This window comes from Octopus bimaculoides, chromosome 12 (genome assembly GCF_046866305.1).
Source record: "Octopus bimaculoides isolate indiv1 chromosome 12, ASM4686630v1, whole genome shotgun sequence".
NCBI classification, from domain to species: domain Eukaryota; kingdom Metazoa; phylum Mollusca; class Cephalopoda; order Octopoda; family Octopodidae; genus Octopus; species Octopus bimaculoides.
The window spans coordinates 38,767,964-38,780,463 of record NC_142939.1 but is presented as its reverse complement, the minus strand read 5'-3'; the positions used below and the strand labels follow the sequence as shown (position 1 = coordinate 38,780,463).

At 39.7% G+C, this 12,500-nt stretch overlaps 2 protein-coding genes across 4 annotated transcripts in view; one reads left to right on the top strand and one right to left on the bottom strand.

The window, feature by feature from the left end:
• Window positions 1–5,456, bottom strand: part of LOC106877411 (phosphoserine phosphatase) — a 44,033-nt gene extending 38,577 nt beyond the window's left edge. The window contains exon 1 of one of the 2 annotated variants that reach the window (XM_089360939.1): window positions 5,071–5,456. The gene's annotated coding sequence lies outside the window, so the exon portion shown is untranslated. Of the gene's footprint in view, window positions 1–3,419; window positions 3,571–5,070 lie in introns of those variants that run through there. The other variant, XM_089360936.1, reaches the window with a different exon arrangement.
• The window catches only part of LOC106880959 (glyoxylate reductase/hydroxypyruvate reductase), a 131,281-nt gene that overhangs the window by 21,654 nt on the left and 97,127 nt on the right, over window positions 1–12,500 (top strand). The gene's annotated exons all lie outside the window — the stretch shown is intronic.

The window sequence follows — 12,500 nt, the reverse complement described above, 5'->3', positions numbered from 1 at the left end:
TTCCAGCGAACTCTCCTTTTTTATTTCGTTTTTGGATTTGGTTTGCAAGATTTTTTTATATTCATTTTTATTTTTAACAATTCATGCAACAACCCAGTAAGCTACAGGCCAGCATCAGATTGGCACTCGTTTGCAGCACTGAAAAGCAACCGAATTTGAGAACCCTGCTCTAGAGTTCTTTGTACATCTACAGATTAAATTGAACATAATAAACTGCATATATTTCATCTGTCTGTAAGACCAGGGAAAGCTATGAGTTATCTCCCCCTCCACTGTATCTCTATTAAGAGTGAACATTTATATGAATATTAGAAGTTCTACTTCGAATTTGCAGCTTATTACCACCAAAAATGGTTGGCATTTGTGCCTTGTATCTTACCATGAAAATAAACTAATTAGATTACAAAATTAGTAGAAAGGAATTAACCACTTCAGTATCTATCAGCATTCAGGCTTATTCGCAATTCCTTTCTTTTTGTGCTTGACTTCTTTTTTTGTCAATTGAACCGAGTTGGAGAAATTGGTATATCAGCATTCCTAATTCCTTACAGATGCCTTCTATTCTCTTCTCTACATTTCTTTTTCATCGTCTACCATTTGAGTTATTTATTCTTCAGTTCTTTTGTTAGAAAAACTGGTTTGGGTTACCAATAAAACTAATTAAAATATCATTTTTCCTGCATGACCAAAATATATTTTGCAAATGTAGAACATCTTCCACGAATATTTAAATAAACTTCTGTTTCTGCAAATTATTTTCTCAAGAATTATTATCACCTGCTCCAGGTTCTTTTAAAAATATGGAAGTCTACTCAGTTTCAACTGCAAAATTATGTTGTCTTGACCATACACTCTACAGATGCAACACTAGAACACACTGTTAATGTTGTTTGTATCTTAAGGTCATTAGATGTTTCTGACCTTACGACATTATACTCTCATCCAGGTGACCTGATTAAAGTTGATCAACCTTCAAGGACATTCTACTGACCCCTACTGCTGTCCATTTTTACATTAAGTGCCATTTAATATGCTTTCTCAGCAGCCTCTACGTTGTCCTTGAGGGCTCATTCCTGTAATGCCCAGAGTTCTATAGGCCTGACTCAGCACACCACCTACAAACCCTCGACTGCCAACTTCCGATCGTAAACAATTCATTCTTCACTCATTCCTGCAGCAGTTCATTCTATCTGTGACCATCTTGCCTTTTTATTTTTTCTTTATTTCAGGCATTATGTATAAAGACAACGTTAGGATCTTTGGGGTTTGACGGGCAACATTTGTTTTCTTAACGAAACACTTTCAAACTTGGGACACTGGTAGAATGTGTCATATAAAACAACTTCTTCTCTTAACCTTCTTAACAAAAAATTGTACATCGCAAGTTATTTCATGTTAAAGTTGTCGTATTTCTGTAATTTCAACCAATCACTGACGTCTATTCAGCTGAATACAGTTACTGCTGTTCGGTGTCAAGTGTGTTATTCCCTGTTTAATTATATCATTATTCCCTAGTAAGGTTTTAGGGTTGGGGTTATGAGTTATAGGGTTAAGGCTATGGCAAAAATAATCATAACCCTAACCGTAATCCTAAAACTAACCCTAACTCTAAAACCCGAACCCTCACCCTAAAACCCTAAAGCTAAAACCAGTACAAACGCACGAACGATGTCATAAATAATATAGTAACACGGGTAGTTGTTGTTGACAAACAACGGGACTAATTTTATTCAAGGGAAAAGATCCCATGACACCGTTACGGCATTAATTGTTTTCACCTCAATAGACGTCAGTGATTGGTTGAAATTACCGAAATACGACAATTTTTTTACATAAAATAACTTCGAATACAAAATTTTTTATCTGTTCTATACCACAAAATATACAAATATTCGAAGTTTGAAAGTGTTTCGGTACCAAAAACACTACAAAAAAAATGTTGCCCGTCAAACCCCAAAGATCCCAACGTTATCCAGTGTGCCACTTCCAGTCCTTTCCCAAGAAGGCAGTGTGTGTATGAAGTGAAAGAGATTTGACTGCTATTTCTAGCAGGTCATACAAACGCAGACATATCTCCTTTCCACTGGCTCATTATAAGAAAAGACGACGGAGATTAAACCGGAGTTCCGTTTTTTAATGCGAATGTGGCCACGAAGCTTCATATTCACTGCTGAATAATGTCTAAAGTCTGATTTTTAAAAAATCGAATTATTGCCTTCATTGTGTTGTCCTTCAAATTCATTTATTCACAGTCGGAGACATGGATAGTAATGGTTATCTGCAAATCTTTAGCCTAATCAGACAGCTGCGGTTTCATTTTGTTTAGCAACAAAAAGTTGTGTTTTTTTCATCTCGGTTTCCTACAACTCTGAATTTCTTCTTTCTTATTCGAAAGTATCTTCCGTTACAAACAATTTAGAAATAAATCTACAACCTTCACTAAAAGTACACTTCTCACAGTGTTCTCATTCCTGTAGAACGTATTGGTAAAGATAATAGATAACAGTGTGTTGTAGGAGGTTGGTGTAGTTAAATAGTCTCTAAGATTTATAATTTCATAAACCTCGGAACCAAAGACATTGCCAAGAGCCTCAATATAAACGTCTCTGACGTCTATAGCGAGGTTCTTGGCAGTGTTACAGATTTTTGGTAATTATTAGCTATGATATTGGATGATAGACAGTTATCCTTCCTTCTCAGGGTCCTTTACTTTTGATGGAGTCGTAGGAACGCCGTGGTGATAGGTGGTGTGTTTTGGACATTTTTAGACATAGCAGAGCCCATCCCACGTCACACCTAACCGGAGACAAGAGAGTGAGAGGAAGAGGAAGACTCAATATTTTATTTATAGACCTCGAAAGAAAGAAAGAAAGAAAGACCAAGTTAACCTTGATGGATCTGGACCTGGAGCAAAGAAATTCGGAACAAATACCTCGGATCTTTTTTAAAACGGGGGCCACATTTTTCATTAACGTTTTACGTAGTGTTTTTGGTACCGAAAGACTTTCAAACTTCGTATACTTATCTATTTTGGGCACTATCATGCTATTAGCTGTCAGAAGTGAAAGTGCTCACTGCTAGTGAAGTATCTGTCTGTCTGCCTGCATGCCTGTTGCTGGCCTGTCTGCCTGCATGCCTGCTGCTGGCCTGTCTGCCTGCTTGCCTGCTGAGCTATCTGTGTGTCCGTCTGTCTGTCTGCCTGCTGGTTTGAGTTGATACTTTGGCTTACTTACTTACTGATATCTATCTACTATCTATCTATCTATCTATCAATCACTCGTCCACCTTATTAGAAAACACAGATTTAATATAAAAACATATTTCCTGAAATTGCAAATTATTTAAAATATAAAAATATAATTTTCAACAGAGAGAATTTATCAAAATAGAAAACAAATGAAGTTTGAAGTTGTAGATACTTATACTCTGTAATGTTTCAAACGCATGGATATAGGTGTCGAATTTGTTCCAATAACTTCTGGAAGATCTCGTCCTTGAATTCATAACGTCACATGAATTCTATTAGATGTGTTTGCGGTGAATTCCGGGTTGTCCCATTTTCTCTTTTGTTCCTGTTCTTGGCGTGTTTCCATAGGCTTTCGATGTGATTTGTTGTGGCAAATGTAACCGGATCAACAAAATTTATTGAATGGTTCACGGTTAAATGTCTATATCCTAGCGTGTTTAGTGTATTATATGAACGCCAGAGGTCAGAAATTATTGTTGTTCCTGGTAATATCCGATCTTGTATAATTTCTAAAAGGGTATCTGATGACCGATCTTCCACCGTCACCAAAAAACATCTTCTCGTATCGCTTTCTAAAGCACCAAACACCCACTGCGTTTTAACACGATGGCCAACATTATATTTTCTTCTAACAAACGCACTTTCATCTATCTCCACTATTCGGTTTGGTCCGCCTAACTTAATATTTTGCGCAATATAATACTCTGCACATACATCACGGCAGTAATTCCTCCAATCTGTTACAGCTACATTTGCTATACGACATTCCTGGCCTAAATTCTTAGCTAAATCTCCCTTTGCCCAATAATATAATATATCTATAATTTGCTCGCATTTCAATTTGCTATTATCTAGAAATGTTCCCTTTCTAATGGAAATCATTTTTCTACAAGGCCTTCCACATGACCATATCATGCCATCTGACAAATTGTTTTTGGCTACTTCCCTCATGCTAGCTCCACAAGAGGGACATATTTTTTTAGTATTTAACAATCCGTATGTCTTGAGCCAGTGAATACTATCTGCTGTTGTTGCGGTGGCGATGGCAATGTCGCGGTGATTAATTCCATTTGCACTGGGATATGCAGAAGTCATAGTGAAAAACCTGCAACTAATTTGTTCTCGTGTAGAAAGCTCTTCATGGAATCCTTGACCACCAGGCTGTACAAGAAAATAGATAAATAATAATAATGATTAAGTAGATGTGCATTTATCGATCCCTTGAATGGTCCCATCGACCCCCCAGGGGTCGATATCGACCACTTTGGAGACCCCTGCCTTGAAGGCTGGTGTTGGGAAGGTGAGAAAAGACATAAACTATTAGCCAGTTTCGGGAGTTGAAAAGTAGGATACCATCACCCTACCTACTCCCACTTCATACACACACCCCATTTCTATCAATGTATAAATAGGAGATTTGCTGTGTTGTTCTACGGGGATTATAACAGAAAACTAAATGTTTGGGGTTAAAGTATTTTTTAGTCGTCTTTGGCACCAAAATCACCTTCTGTATCGATGTAAGCGACATTTACCTGTATCTTATCTCAGAAACACGTTTTTCAATACACTGTTTAGTCACAAGATCTCACCATATCCATGTCAAAAGAAACACACGTACACACTTAGTGCCCACTATAGATACACACACACATATACACACACACACATACATACACACACACACACATATGTGTGTGCGTGCATGCGCGTGTGCATGCGTGCGTGTATCATCTACAGCTCAGATAAAAAAAATTAAAAAAGTGAAGCATGCTATTTTCTGCGAATGCCAAAGTTTCTAAAAATAACAATCAATTTAACCTTACCCTAAACAAACATCGCACGTGCTGACTTAAAGCTTCCGATTCTTCATTGTTTTTTTTCTCTTTTTTTTTTTCACCTTCGAACGTCTGCAACTCACTGGTTCGTGTGTTTTGTTGTTTATCTATTTATCAGTCTGGATGCCTTTGTCTAGATTTCGAGCTAATGGTAAAGCTTCGAAATTGGATACAGGAATGTGTTCTCTCAGAATCTATAATGTCTATCAACCGTTTATCAGCCGAAAGAATTATTGTGAAAATTCACGCTTAATTATTTGTACTTGTTTCGGTTTGCCATATCTAAACAGTCGGAATACAAGACATCGCCAGTGGCAGAAGCTACAATCCTCCGGGCACCCGCCCAACATGCACACTCTGGGTCTTTGACTTTGTGTGTGCGTGCGCGCGCGCGTCGTGCGTGCGTGTGCGTGCGCGCGCGCGTCGTGCGTGCGTGCGCGTGCGTATGTGTGTACATATATATGCATGTAGATAGATAGATAGATGAAAATAAAAAAATGAAAAAGCGAAACATCTGGCATCATTCGAAAACATTTAATTTAGACAGAGAATACAAACAGATAGAGTCACTTACATCTGTTTCTAGAATAACCAAGCATGTGGATCATGATAAAGAGTAAAGATCCCATAAGCTAGGTTTTCCGTCATCGGAGGCGAAGAAGTCAGAAAAATATAAAAATGAAAGAATATCACCAATCAGGGATATCAATTCTCTCCACTTTGTCAAAAGTGAAGGAAAGATCAGAGCGAAATTGATATGCGTTACGTAGACCCATCAAACATTCTCATTTGAAACTGCTAATGGACTTTACCTCCAGCTTTATTTCTTATCCAATCATGAATCTGTATAATTCATATCTATTCCACTCTGATTCTTCCTTTGACAAACTAGAGAGTACTAATATCCTTGATTGGGGGGTAATCCTTCGTTTATATTTTTTTCTGACTTCTCCCTCACCGATGACGGTTTACCTAGCTTATGGAATCTTTATTCAATATTATGATCCACATGTTTGGCTATCCTAGAAACAGGTGTAAAAACTTTTTTTATATTCTCTACCTAAATTAAATGTTTTCGAGTGATGTCAAATTTTTTGCTTTTACATTTTCTCTTGCAATTAACATCCACCCGCTCAAAGAGAAACCACTTCTGGCCACCTTCGATTGGCAGTCTTAACAGTACATTTTTCAATTGCAGTCCAAGCTGGAGTTTTAGGGGTAAACCAAACTGAGCATTCATAGTATATACCGGCAATATAATGTCAGTTGACAAAAACTCCTATTCTCCCTCCCTCCCTCCCTCCCTCTCTCTCCCTCTCCCTCTCTCTCTCTCTCTCTCTCTCTCTCTCTCTCTCTCTATATATATATATATATATAAAATCCGTTCTGTCTGTCTGTTTATGAACTTATAACTGTAATATTGTTCACCTGATCGCACTGAAATTTTAAACATGGATACATGACAGAGCTGGGCGTTCCGTAATCTAAAAACATTTTCAAAATAGTTAATTTCAAGGTGAGAATCGCTATTTTTGTAATCTGTTTGTTCCGCCATTAAAATCAATCAGTTGCTAAGACAACCAGCACATAAGCACGCACACAAATACACACACACACGTCCATTTCATATAGACGTACATACATCTATTACTTTCTTTCTCTGTTCTTTTCGTTTATCTTATACTATTACGTCACATTTTCTAAATGTGTGTGTGTACCTTCACTCACTCACTATCTCTCTTTCTCACCTTCTTTCTCTGTCACATACACACGCGCGCGTACAAACACACAAACACAAACACACACACGTCCATTTCATATAGACGTACATACTTCTTTCACTCATTCACTCTCTCTTTTTTATTCTGTTTCTCTCTCTCACAATCGCACGCGCGCACTTTTCTAACTCTCTCGCGCGCGCGTTTCTAGATGTATAAAATTCCATTTAGGAAATAGCTTTCAATGGTTGAAGATTCATTAAAGTTGTTGGATTACACTTTGGTAAGTCAATGCGGTATCCATCGTCGCCAAAAGGGAAAAGTAATGGATATTGTAGAGCATCGTATGCAGGATTAAGTTCATTTATTCTTTGGAGAATGTGACGTAATAGTATAAAATTTTTACGGTAGTTGATTGAAGATAAGCGAAAAGAACAGAGAAAGAAAGTAACAGATGTATGTACGTCTATATGAAATGGACGTGTGTGTGTGTATCGTGTGTGCGTGTGTGTGTATCAGCAAATTTATGTTGTACATTGTGCTTATCCTAATGAGAAAGTGTTTAAGTACAACAAGTTTAAGATTAATTATGATGTTCGATTCCACTGGAAGTTGTATATATTGTGGGCTGAACAGCTTTCCTTCATTTTATTGGCCTCATGACAATTTTGAAAAGGTTCACTGTGTTACAATTCACTACCAACCAAATTTCCTTACTTAAAAGAAACCGTTAACAGTTTTAGCGTCTCGGGAATCTTTGATGCCTTAACCAAAAGTAACAACCTCATACACTCACCAAACATCTCCACAACTTAACACAGTCCAAGTTAACTCTCTTCACCTATACAAACCGTCCAATGGATGGGGTGTCGTTTGCTAGTATATATATATATATATATATATATATATATATATATATATATATATATATATAAAGGTTAAAGACCCCCCCCCCCCTTCAGACATCAATGACCATGGGATTGCACCTAGAAAATTATCCTCCAAGGCACAATTCTAGGCAAGGTTATTTTATGGACAACCAGCAGTCGCCCATGCCTACCAGCCTCCACTCTCCACGACACCGATGTTATCCAAGGAAAGGCAAAGGCTGATACAGCTTGGCACCTGTGACATCGCAACTCATTTCTACAGCTGAGTGAACTGAAGCAACGTGAAATTAAGTGTCTTGCTCAAGAACACAACGCACAGCCCTATCCGGGAATCGAACTCACTACCACATGACTGTGAGCCCGATGCTCTAACCACTGAGCCATGCGTCTTCACAAACACACACATATATACACACACTCACATATATATATATATATACAGTATATATATATATATATATATATATATATATACAGTATATATATATATATATATATATATATACAATATATATATATATACATATATATACAATATATATATATATATATACAATATATATATATACATATATATACAATATATATATATATATATATATATATACATATACATACAATATATATATATATATATACAATATATATATATATATATACAATATATATATATACATATACAATATATATATATACATATACAATATATATATATATATACATACATATACAATATATATATATACATACATATACAATATTATATATATATATACATATACAATATATATATATATATATACATATACAATATATATATATATACATATACAATATATATATATATATATATATATAACATATATATATATATATATATACATATATATACAATATATATATATACATATATATATATATATATATACATATATATACAATATATATATATACATATATATATATATATATATACATATATATACAATATATATATATACATATATATACAATATATATATACATATATATACAATATATATATATATATATATATACATATATATACAATATATATATATATATATATACATATATATACAATATATATATATATATATATATATACAATATATATATATATACATATATATACTATATATATATATATATATATATACATATATATACAATATATATATATATATATATACATATATATACAATATATATATATATATATATACATATATATACAATATATATATATATACATATATATACAATATATATATATATATATACATATATATATACAATATATATATATATATATATACATATATGTACAATATATATATATATATATATACATATATATACAATATATATATATAAAAACTTTTGAACTTTTCCACTTTTGTAAACCTCCTTTATCATCCTTTTTTACCTTACTTTCCTTCACCTACCGTCTCTTCGTACTCTGGATGTTCCTAATCTGTCTTCTCTAATCTGCACCTATTACTTTGTATTCTTCTCCCTCCCTTTCTTTTCTCCTCTCGTTTCTTCTCTCCCTGTCACCCCATTTCTCCCTATTGTCCCATCTTCCTTTTTGCTTTGTTTTTTTTCTCCCACCTCGCATATATTTTCTTCTCACAACCCCTTTTTCGTTTTTTCTCCTCATGCCTTTATTTTTTTCCCCCCACACCTGTTAAAAAAGTTTTTTTTCCAGTTTTTTTCCCCCCCTTTTTTCTTTTTTTTCCTTTTTTCCACGTCCAATTTTCTCATCACGCTTGTTTTTTTTCCACCACACCTTTTGTAATTCTCCTTCCCACGCCTAATTTTCTTTTCTCTCTCGTTCCATCATGCCTGACTACAAATCTTTCCAACTCACTCTCCACAACCGCCTAAAACTATACCTCCGCACACTTCCCTCTCTATACTTTCAACCTACTATACGACTCTCCTTACTCATATTCAAGAAGACTCGTTTCTCTAGTCATATTACGTTTCTCAGTCGCTGCTTACATCACCGCCTCATCCCTAAGGGTTTCCGCCTCCATTTCCACCCCACTCTCCACTCCTCTACCACCATTCTACCCATACTCCGCACCACATCCTACCGCCTTATGCGGGCCACCATTCGCTCCAATCTCTCTAAAATCCACACTATCGACCGCCTTCTTCCTCCAGCCTTTTCCATATTTTTCTCCTCTCTGTCACCCTCCCATGCTCACAATACATTGCGCTTTATCATTCAACTTAATCATCTCTTTCATGCATTTCTTACCGACACTAAGCTCCGCAAACTTCACTCACTCCTCCATTCCTCTACACCCGATGCCACTACCCCAACCCCTCCACCACCCTTCTCCCTCCCTGATGTGCATTCCCCACCCACACCCAACCGCCCTGCCTCTCCCACACACACTCCACCCCCTCCCTCCCAGCCCTCCACCATCCCGACCGCCCCTCCTAACCCTACTTCATCCCCTCCTACTTCTATTCCACCCACCCCTTCTCCACTTCAGCCTGTCGTTACCATTCCCTCAGATCTTCCTCTCTCTGAGGCGGAGCGCTCCGTCCTCAATAGGGGTCTGCGCTTCATCCCACTCACTCCATCCTGCAAGGAATTTCAAACCCGTGCTGATGTCCACAGCTTTGTGCGCCGCGTTAGGTTGGGTGCGCTTTTCCATAACACACCACCCGCACCCAACGAGGACTGCTTCACTGACCTGGGCCGACGACCATCCCAGTGGACGCCTGCTCCTGGCCAGTTCCAGGCAGTTGATCTTTTCGCGGGCGCCTGCCAACGCGCTGTGGGCCGGTTTAACTTTTCCAGGCGTCCATCTCGACTCAACATCTCCCCAGCCGAACTCTCGGCCCTTCGATCCCTCCGACGCCGCACGGACATCATCATAAAACCGGCTGATAAGGGTGGAGCCGTGGTAGTATGGCGCGCGGACCTCTACGAGGCCGAAGCTCTCCGTCAACTTCGAGATACCTCATTCTACCGCCCTCTGCCCTCCGACCCCACGCCCAGCTACCAACAGACTGTGTCCTCCACTATCCATGACCTCATCCTCTCCTCCCGTCTCCCCCGCCACCGCCTCCAACCTTATTGTTCGCACCCCACGCACCCCCACCATTTACTTCCTCCCCAAGATCCATAAACCGAACAACCCTGGCCGCCCCATCGTCTCCGCCTGCAACTGCCCCACCGAGCTTATCTCAAAATACCTAGACCGTGTCCTCGCCCCCCTAGTGGCTTCTCTCCCTTCCCACATTCATGACACTAACCACGCGCTTCGTCTATTCAACTCTTTCTCTTTCCCTCCCGGCCCTTCTAAGCTTCTCTTCACTCTAGACATCCAGAGCCTCTATACAGTGATCCCCCACGACGAGGGGCTGTGTGCCCTGAAGTTTTTTCTAGACCAACGCCCCAACCCACAACCCGACACCTCCACACTCATTCGTCTGGCCGAACTTGTCCTATCTCTCAACTGCTTCTCGTTCGCGGGAGATATCTACCAGCAGTGCTCGGGAGTGGCCATGGGGACGAGAATGGGCCCCAACTACGCGAACCTCTTCGTTGGTTATGTTGAGGCCCAAATATTCTCCAGTTTCACTGGTCCCACTCCCGAACTATACGGTCGGTATATCGACGACTGTATCGGTGCCACCTCTCTCTCCCGCGAACATCTTGACTCGTTCCTCTCTTTCGTTCAATCTTTCCATCCTGCCCTCCACTTCTCCTGTACTGTCTCTGACACCTCTGTCCCCTTTCTCGACATTTCGGTCAGCATCCTCCACTCCGCCCTTAGCACCTCCATCCACTACAAACACACAGACTCACACTCCTATCTCAACTTCTCCTCCTCCCACCCTAGACACACAAAACTTTCCATCCCCTATTCCCAATTTCTCCGTCTACGCAGACTTTGTAGCGACAGCCATGACTTTGAGACTCAGTCTCAACTCATGGCTCACCACTTTAGCCTGCGTGGATATCCGCCCACCACCATCCACACCGCCCTTGCCAGAGCACGTTCTGTGGACCGTGCATCTGCTCTCTCCCCCCGAACCCGCCCTGCCGTTTCCCGCCTCCCTTTTCCCCTCACCTACCATCCCACCACCCTACCCCTCCAACGCTCCATTCTCCGAGCTTTTTGGCGCCTCCAGTCCGACCCCTCCACCTCCCACATCTTCCCTAATCGACCCCTCCCCTCCTTCAAACGAGCCCACAACCTACGGGACCTCTTGGTCCACAGTTTCTTCCCCAACCAAACCTCCCAACCTGGCTCGTTCCCCTGCTCCCGCCCACGCTGCCGAACTTGCCCTTACCTCTCCAACACCACCCTCCTCACCAGCACCCATCACCGACCCTATCGCATCACCGACTCCTTCACCTGCACGTCTACCAACATCATATATTGCCTCTCCTGCTCTCTCTGCCAATCCCTGTACATCGGACAAACGGGGCGGCGCCTGGCCGACCGATTCGCGGAACACCTCCGAGATATCAACGTCGGCAATGACACCCCGGTGTCACGCCACTTCCGTTCTGCCGGCCACTCCTTGCGGCAACACCTGTCTGTGTTTGGATTGTCCATGCACAGGGGCCATCCGGACTCCCGTTTGCGCCGTGAACAGGGATTAATCTTCTATCTTCGCTCCTTTGCGCCACATGGGCTCAACTCCCCTCCACTCTTCATCTAACCCCCTCCTCCTGTCTCTCTCCCCCACCCTCCCTCCTACCACCCATCTCTCCCCTCCCCCACCTCCTGCTCCGACTCCTACTTCTTTGTAC